Below are 8844 nucleotides of genomic sequence, written 5' to 3'. Positions count from 1 at the left end.
GGCTACGCAGTTTTGTGTGGACGCTGTGTGCCCTCTAAGCCTTGTAGTTGGCACTGACTTTTCAGAGCAGGGATTCGTGGAATCTACATAGAGGGAAAGGCACATCATCCTCATCACTCAGACTGAACGGGAGGTAAGAAAAAAGAAATCAAGGAGGAGAAATGTAGTTCTTTTTATTAATGTAGTGTGCCATGTTTTAATGACTAGGGTTCTCATTGCTAGATCTCAGTTAGAAGACACTGTTTTGTTTATGACCTCATCCTCTCTTACCTTTTTTGTTTACTTAAAACAGGACCTCCAGCCATTCATTCCGGACTCAAAGACCTCAAGGTCTTGAAAACGACTCAGTCTGGATTTGAAGGATTCATTAAAGACCAGTTCACCACCCTCCCTGAGGTGAAGGACCGGTGCTTTGCCACCCAAGTGTACTGCAAGTGGTACTACAGCCAATGCAGAGATGTGGACTTTAAGGCCACCTGGTACAAATGGGTTCTAGGGTCTGGCTCTGAGGCAGGTAGTATTTGCTCTGTTTGCAGGGGCTCAGAGTTCATGGAGTCTTATGTCTGAAAGGAATTTCTAGGTTAAAACTCTGTTTTTAATTTTTTATATCAGTGGTTCTCAAACAGTGTGTATTGGAATCAGTGGGAGGGTTTGTTAAAACACGGATTGATGGACCCCACCTCCAGAGTTTCTGATTGTGTAGGTCTGGGGTAGGACCTAAGAATTTCTGTTTCTAATGAACTCCCAGGTGATGCTGATGCCACTGGACTGGGAAACCAAACCTTAAGAACCACTGGACTAAATGAAGACAACAATATCTGGCCTTACTACCTCAGAGGGTTGCAGAGAGGGTTAAACTAGTTTAGGGTGACCAACTCTTCCCAGTTTGCCTAGGATTTTCCTGGTTTTAACAACCAAAGTCCTGTGCCGTGGTAAACCCCTTGGTCCCAGGCAAACTGGGACAATTGGTCACCCTTGGCTAAACTCAAAATGATGTGATATCCATAGAAACACTTTGTAAATGATAAATGCTTTAAAAACATAAAGGTATGATTCTTATTATAATATCTGACAAGCAGTAATTAGGCCTTTGAACTTCCAGAGACAGAGAACTTGTTTTTTGACCAGGCATCTCATTTCCTTGCTGAAGCTCTAATTGTTAGAAACTTGTACCCTGTGATAAGCTGGAATTTGCTTCCCAGTAGCTTCCTCCCACTGATATAGTTTTGTTTTGCTCCTTTAATGATATGATAATATGAAAATCTGGCTCTGCAACATGTATAAACACTTCCTTCCTTCTCAACTCAAATCAGATCACTTCCAAGTTCCCAAAGTTGCTTGATTAAACCATGTTCTTATTTGCATCAGTGTCTGTGGCTATTTTTGACCTTCCCCTTCCTGTCCTTACCTGATAACCTTCTATTAATCCTTTAAGACTGAGCTCAAAATGTCTCCTTTTGGGTGAAACTCTCTCTAGAACTTCCAACCATGGGCAGTTCTGCCCTTTGTGCATTGTGGGTATTACGATGTATTGCCTAGGACTTAATGGGAAATCAAATATTCTTGAATGACTGAATATTTGTTTACATGCCAGTCTTAACTATTAGAACAAAGACCATATCTTGTACATATTAGTATCACAGTGGCTAGCAGAGTGCTTGGCTTATTGTAAGTATCTAAGAAATATTTGGAGAATGAATTATGCAAAACAGTAAATGTTTAGTGATCACTTGTTACGTGTAGCTAGAAATGTAACAGTAACATGAAATAGGCAAAATTCCTGGCATTGTGGAGCTTAACTCTATAGGGGAAATAAAACAAGAACAATATGGTATTAAACCAAACAAAAAAACTAAACCCATTGCTGTCAAGTTGAACCTGACTCATAGCGATCCTATAGGACAGAGTAGAACTGCTCCATAGGGTTTCCAAGGAGCACCTGGTAGATTTGAACTACCAACCTTTTGGTTAGCAGCCCAACTCTTAACCACTATGCCACCAGGGTTTCCAATATGGTATTAGGTAGTGATAAATATTATGAAGAAAAATAAACTAAATGAATGAGTGACTACAGTGGAATTTTGTCTTTATGTGGGAAGGTCAGTCAAGTAACAATTCAAGGGACCAGCCAAGCTGAGCACTAAGAGGGTGAGAGTGTTTGGGAGTTCTTCTTTATAAGTTCTTCAGATGTGGAGGGAGGTTTACCTTGGAATACCCATTCAGCCCTGGTGTCAGACTATGGAGACAGCCTAGTGATACTTAATATGTTCATTGGATGGTGGTGGTGGTGGTGTGTGTGTGTGTGAAGGGAAATAGGAAGTGAGATTTTTTGGCATTATAGGATACTAATTTCTTCTAAAACCGGCAATAAAATTGTTTTCTGGGGGGTAGAAAGGTCACTGCTAACTCAGCTTTCCCACACTGCCATGTGAGACCTTGTGAGAGTCTTAGTTCCCTTCTCTGGGTTTCAGGGACACTGTTCGGGACATTGTCCTGGAGAAATTTGCTGGGCCCTATGACAAAGGCGAGTACTCACCTTCTGTCCAGAAGACCCTCTACGACATCCAAGTTCTCTCCCTGAGCTGGATTCCTGAGGTATGTTTTGTCACTTGCCATTTCTGAGGATTGAGAGAACTTGTGTTTCCTGTCAGCTCTGAAAAAGAGTTGAGAGTTAAAATAAGAAATTGTAAGACACATGTAAAATGACATCTGTTATTGTTCAAAAGCTTGTTATAGCAAGTGAGAGGAGAGCAAAAAATGGAAAAGCCTGTCTAACTTAAAAACACAGGCCACTGCTGTGGTTCTTTAGTTTCGTTGAGAATTCTTTGAGTCCTTTCAACCTGCCACTGATTTAGGGCTCATATTCACAACACTTGAATGCCTTGAGGGAGGGATAATTAAATGGAGGACCTATGTTTCAGGGGAGCCAGAGAATAAAGGATAGATGTAGAGAGATTCCATCCGTCCGTCCGTCTGTCCATTTGATATTATTGAATGGTTATTATGTCTCTGCCAGCATATGAGGGATACAAAGATAAATTAGAAATGTTCCTTACCCTGAAAGAGCTCATCATTCAGTGAAAAAAAGAAAATAAGTAAACTAACAATATACTAGAGAATAGAGTATTATTGGAAATACAGAGGAGGGCACCTAACTCAGGTTTAGAGGATAGGGCTAGCCAGGCTTTCTGGGAGGAAAGAATCTTGAGTAGATACTTTAGGGGTAAGTAGGAGTTATCTGGGTTCACATTTGAGGGTGAAGGAGCTGGGGGAGTTATGGGGACAGGAGGTCAGCATGGTATAATTATTTACTGCTGAGCTTGTTGACCATATGTGAAACTCCAGGAGTGCAAGTATTTCCATGTGCCTAAAAATAAGGCAGGGTCCAGATCAGGAAGGACTATTTTGGGCTTAGCCATAGAGTCTATACTTTATCCTGAGAGCTCTTAGGGTCTAAGCAGGATGTGGCATGACTAAATTTGCACTCTAGAAAGATCACTCTGAAGAAGTATGATGAATTAAAAGGCTGACAGATCACTGGCAAGGAGACCTGTTGGGAGGCTATTGCATAAATCTGGGCAAGAGGGACTCCTGCTGTGACACAGTACTTTAGAGACTGCCTTCAGGCCTTCCTCTGGCTATGCCTCTGTCCACTGGGTGAAGTTTGTGGGGCCAAGGGAACAAGCCCTCTAAGAGCTCACACATCCCTTTCTAGACCCTTCTCTGGATACCTGGGCCTCCAAAATTTCCTGCCCTGAGCCTACTTCTGAACCTGTACAATTGTCTTCCTCAGATCTACCCTTTAAATAATAGATCATGCCATTGGCGTATACACCCTTAGGCTAGAGGGTTGTTAAAGGGGCAGCTGTTTGCAGGAGACATGAATGGGACAAGATGTGCAGGCTGGGGTGTCCACCCATGTGAGTCCAAGAGAGAAAGGTGGGTGGGCCAGGGCTGAGGGCTGGCCTTTCCGACCCTGCCATGTCTTGGCCTAGGACTCCAAGGAATGAGAGAATTTTAAATTTGAACTTGACCTTCTAGGTCATTATAAAGATATATTTGTAAGGCTAGAAGGCTAGAACATATTTTACTTCAAACAGTTTGTTAGTTTGATTCATAACTTTCAAATCTTTAGGCATCTGCTATACGGGCCTCTAGAAAACCCTGGTGGCGTAGTGGTTAAGAGCTACAGTTGCCAACCAAAAGGTCGGCAGTTTGAATCCATCAGGCGCTCCTTGGAAACTCTATGGGGCAGTTCTATTCTGTCCCATAGGGTCACTATGAGTTGAATAGATTCAATGGCAACAGCAAACAAACAAAAACAAATACGGGCCTCTAATTGTAGTCTTATCCCCGAGCCTGCAAATGTTAGGGAAAGGTGTAGTAGAGAGGAGGGAATGGTTGTAGGAGGAATTTGGGAGGTTAACTTGCCAGCATATAGAGACCAGTTGGACATCTAAGAGGTTTTCCAGGTTTGTGACCCAAGGAACCCTTCACTTTTCAGAGGAACAGATTTTGTACACTGAGAAGAGTGGGCCCACCCTTTAAAACCAGAACAAGTAGGAGAGAAGAGTGTAGGGCAAAGAGAGGCAGCAGAGGGTGCCTCAGAGACAGAGGTGGAGCCTGAGTAAGGTAGGGGGTGGGTGGTGATAGAGAGAGGCTCACAATTGCCCAATGTGATACATATTATTGTGCATTCCAGATAGAAGACATGGAAATCAGTCTGCCGAACATTCACTATTTTAACATAGACATGTCCAAAATGGGACTGATCAACAAGGAAGAGGTAAGAGAACTCTAAAAAATATTTAAAGCACACCCCCAACCTTCTTTATAGACTTGGAATGATAGTATCACCAACTAAAACTCTTAGCAGCTGTTGCTTTGGGGAATATTTATAGTCGCCACTGATTAGAGCTCTCTCAGACCCTGGGCCTTTCAATGCCTGCAGCTAGAGTACCCTAGAAGTGGATGAATAATTATAGAGGAGGGTTGGAAGCTGCAGAAGGAAAGACAAAAAAAAAAAAAAAAAAAAAAACAGAGTGTGCCCAAGGAAACAGCTCTGAGATCTGCTTCCTCAAAAGGTGCCACACAAGGTTACAGCTTCGTTATTCTTCCATCATGAGGCAATGGGGAGAGAAAAAGATGCTATTTTCAGTTTTTTCCATCATCTCTACCTTTTGATTAAGTAGCCAATTCAATAGCATACACAACACACAGAAAGATGAAAGAGTATTTGTGTTTCTAATTGCAATTACAGAAGGCAGGATGAAGAAATTCATTTTCTGAAAGGAAACCTTGTCATGGAAAAAACCTTGACCCATTTTTAGCCATGGCAGAAAGTTAAACCACTTAGTATATCCGATTATCAAACCCAAACCCATTTCCATGGAGTCGATTCTAACTCATAGCAACCTGATCCTACAGGGCAGAGGAGAGCTGCCCCATGGGGTTTCCAAGGCTGTGATCTTTACAGAAGCAGACTGCCACATCTTTCTCTTGCAGAATGGCTGGTGGGTTCGAATCACCAACCTTTCAGTTAGTAGCCAAGCATTTAACCACTGTCCCTTCAGGGTTCCTTGTGTATCCAACAACAACAACAACAAAAAATCCAACTAGATAGCCTGAAATCCTGACAAGATAGTCTCTGGGGTCAATTTTCGGCTATTAGAACTGTCTTTCACTCTTGGACCAATTTCAGAATGATGTTGTTAGTTGCCCCGTAGTTGATTCTAACTCATGATGATCCCATGTGTGCAGAGTAGAACTGTGCTGCATAGCATTTTCAGTGCTGTGACCTTTCAGAAGCAGATCGCCAGGCCTGTTTTCTGAGGTTTCTGTGTGGGTTCGAACCACCAACTTTTTGTCTTGTAGTCAAGAGCCATCCAGGGACTCCTACTTTAAAATGATAGGATTTCTTTATTTGATCCATCCTCCCAGACTTCTATAATTTAAAAAGCTCCATTTTGGGTAACTTCTTCTGTTGTGTATGGGGGAATAAGGTAAAGAAGGGACCATCAATTAACACAGTTCTGCTTCCTTGGAATCATATCCTTTGGTGGGTGAAGGCCAATAAACGGTTCTTCAAGAAGAGCCTACATTCTGGTTCTGCTGCCTCTGCAGCCTCAGTAGTCACAATCCCTCTGTCAGATACCTTACTCTGTTCTGCAGTGACTGTTGGCAGACTCCCTGGCTTTGCCCTGCCATCAGTAGCTGGTAGTGGTTGAGGGGCAGCTTTGGAGAACAAAGGTCTTGCTTAGGTGATAGAGAGCCCTGAGTGGCAGAGGAGAGAGTGACCTTGATCCCATGGGCTGTTCTTTTAGCTGAAAGAAGGGCAGCACTGTGTACTTCAGAAGAAGGAAAGGGTGTTTGTTGACTACTGAAATTTCATTATTTCAAACTTAAAGCCCCTTTTAAACAATTACCTTCTCAAGGGCAAGAGATGGACCTGGAAGAAATCCTTGCTGTGTCCACCAGGAAAAAACAAAAATACCACCAGTTACCATTAAGTTGATTCCAACTCATGGTGACTCCATGTGTGTCAGAGTAGAACTGTGCTCCATAGGGTTTTCAATGATTTTTTGAAAGTGGATCACCAGGCCTTTCTTCTGAGGTGTCTCTGGGTGGACTCGAACCTCCAGCCTTCCAGTTAGCAGCCTAGCATGTTAACCATTTTCATCACCCAGGGATTCCATGTCTACCAGAGGCAAAACAAATGGGCACAAGCAGGAAAAAGGTCAGGTTTCATGACTCAGTTGGAGCAGTGCTCAGCTCAGGACCCCAGGCAGAATGAGAAGGGCATCCTCAGGGCCCCCTGACACCTTAGGCCTGTACTGATCCAGCTCAAGGGCTTGCCAGTGGGCTGAGGCAGTAGTGTCCCTTCATTCAAGAAGCCAGACTCCCAGCTCCCTCCTAGAGTCCAGCCAGGGACCTAGAGGCAGGAAGACCCAAGCTCCTGTGAGTCAAGGCTCTGCATAAAGGCCTGTGCAAGGCTGAACAAGCTGTCCCAGTCTGAGTCTGCACTGTGGGGCTGGCTGGAACTACCCTCAGGATCTGACCCAGCAGGTGTGTACAAAGTGAAGGCAACACACAAGAAGCAATGAGTCAGAACACACTGACAACAGCAGAGAAGTGACAAACGGCAAAGTGGGAAGATGGAAGAACTCTAAAAGCACAGCCGTCTGGAGCCATTAGCATTGGGCTAACAGCCCTGCGGACCTCATATGCTCCTGAGGGCACGGCTGTATCACAGCACTGGACGATGATTGATGTGCAAAGTGAGTCATCAAGAAAAGGTCAAATTATGTTCTCTATACTCCATTGGAAAAGCAGGGATATGTAATGCATTTCAGAAACATTTATATCCCAATGATTAAACGTTTTTCAGAAACTCTCTAATCTTCTGGTAAATCAACTCCTCTCTCATCCATTGCCGAAAAAATAATGCACTGCCATGTTTGAAGTAACTTTACTGCACAGCACATACAATTTCCTGTTAAACAGGTTGTAGCTGTTTAAATATTGATTCACAGAAAAAGGAGGGGAGGTATTTTAATGCCTCTGAGATTAACGTGTGGTTTTTCTGCAGGTCTTGCTACCTTTAGACAACCCATATGGCAAAATTACTGGTACACTCAAGAGGAAGCTGTCTTCACGGCTGTGACATGGTAGCCACCAGTATGAGTCCACTGTCAGCTGAGGAATGCCTTATAGCCACTCACATGATGCTGGAGATTGTTTTGCGTAGCCATGCAAATATTCCACCTAGTAGATTGATTTATAGTGTTCATTTTTCTCCTGCATTAAGTAATTTCTTTGTTCCACACCTAGCTCAGCAAGGTGCTTTGTGGATTACCTGATTAGTAATTATCGCATGGTTTATGGATACAGTTTACTTAAAAAATACTAAGCAGTACGACAGCAGTCATAAATCAGTATTTCTTTTTGGCTGTCTTATGCCTTCTTATTCTAGAGAAGCCTTAAAATCAATTAAGAAAATAATCATGAATTAACGGAGGTGTCACATCAATTAACTTGTGTATTAGTTTAAGAAGCAAATATTGATTGTGTTTGTTCTATGGATGGCAAAACTTTGCTTCTGGGTAATGCAGAAAATGTAGTGACAAAATCAGGCTGAAATATATCACTACCATAATTTAAATTTGACTGAATATTTGAATTTTTAAGAATGTTCCACGTATGTAGTACTGGGAGCTTATTTCTACTTGATAGTACTTTTGTAATCTAAATGTATTGATTTTATGACTTTTACAATGCTTAGAGAATATTTAGTACACACTGAGGCATTGACGAAATATAAATTGTCTTTATGTGAATAATGCATCACTTTGGCACAAAGAGCCACTTTTAATAAACGTCAATATACAAATGGATGGATATACATATAGAAAGAAGACTAGAGAGTATATATATGAAAATATCAACACTGATGATTTCTAAATGGTAGGATTATGGATGATTTTTATTTTTGCATCTGCTTTTCTGAATCTTCCCAATATGAACATTTATTGTTTTTATAATCAGAGGAATAAATATAATTGATGATTAAAAATGCATACAGACTTGAGGGGTGATTATCTTTATATCAGTTGACTAATGCTACCATTGTATACATAGCATAAAACTTCATGAGTTATAATTTTAGAAACTCATGATGAAAAGCTGTCCAAATGAACATTATAGATAAGCTCCCTGAAGAATCTCACTTTTAAACTAAATGCTTATGTATGAGCATTGAGTGTTATTTGATGAAAAAAAAAAAAAACTCACTGCCGTCGAGTCGATTCTGACTCATAGCGACCCTACAGGACAGAGTAGAACTGC

At 41.8% G+C, this 8844-nt stretch overlaps 1 long non-coding RNA gene across 1 annotated transcript; it reads left to right on the top strand.

Annotated features, from left to right (window-relative positions):
- The first annotated feature begins 300 nt into the window (after positions 1-300).
- On the top strand, positions 301-8482 carry LOC126073225 (uncharacterized). Its single transcript, XR_007516683.1, has 4 exons — positions 301-396; positions 2472-2595; positions 4703-4786; positions 7589-8482. It is a non-coding gene; the product is annotated as an uncharacterized LOC126073225 (long non-coding RNA).
- The last annotated feature ends 362 nt before the right edge of the window (positions 8483-8844 follow it).

The sequence above is a fragment of the Elephas maximus genome, chromosome 3, assembly GCF_024166365.1.
Source record: "Elephas maximus indicus isolate mEleMax1 chromosome 3, mEleMax1 primary haplotype, whole genome shotgun sequence".
NCBI lineage: Eukaryota > Metazoa > Chordata > Mammalia > Proboscidea > Elephantidae > Elephas > Elephas maximus.
Note: the sequence above shows the minus strand (reverse complement) of the source record. Positions and strands in the feature narration are given on the sequence as shown.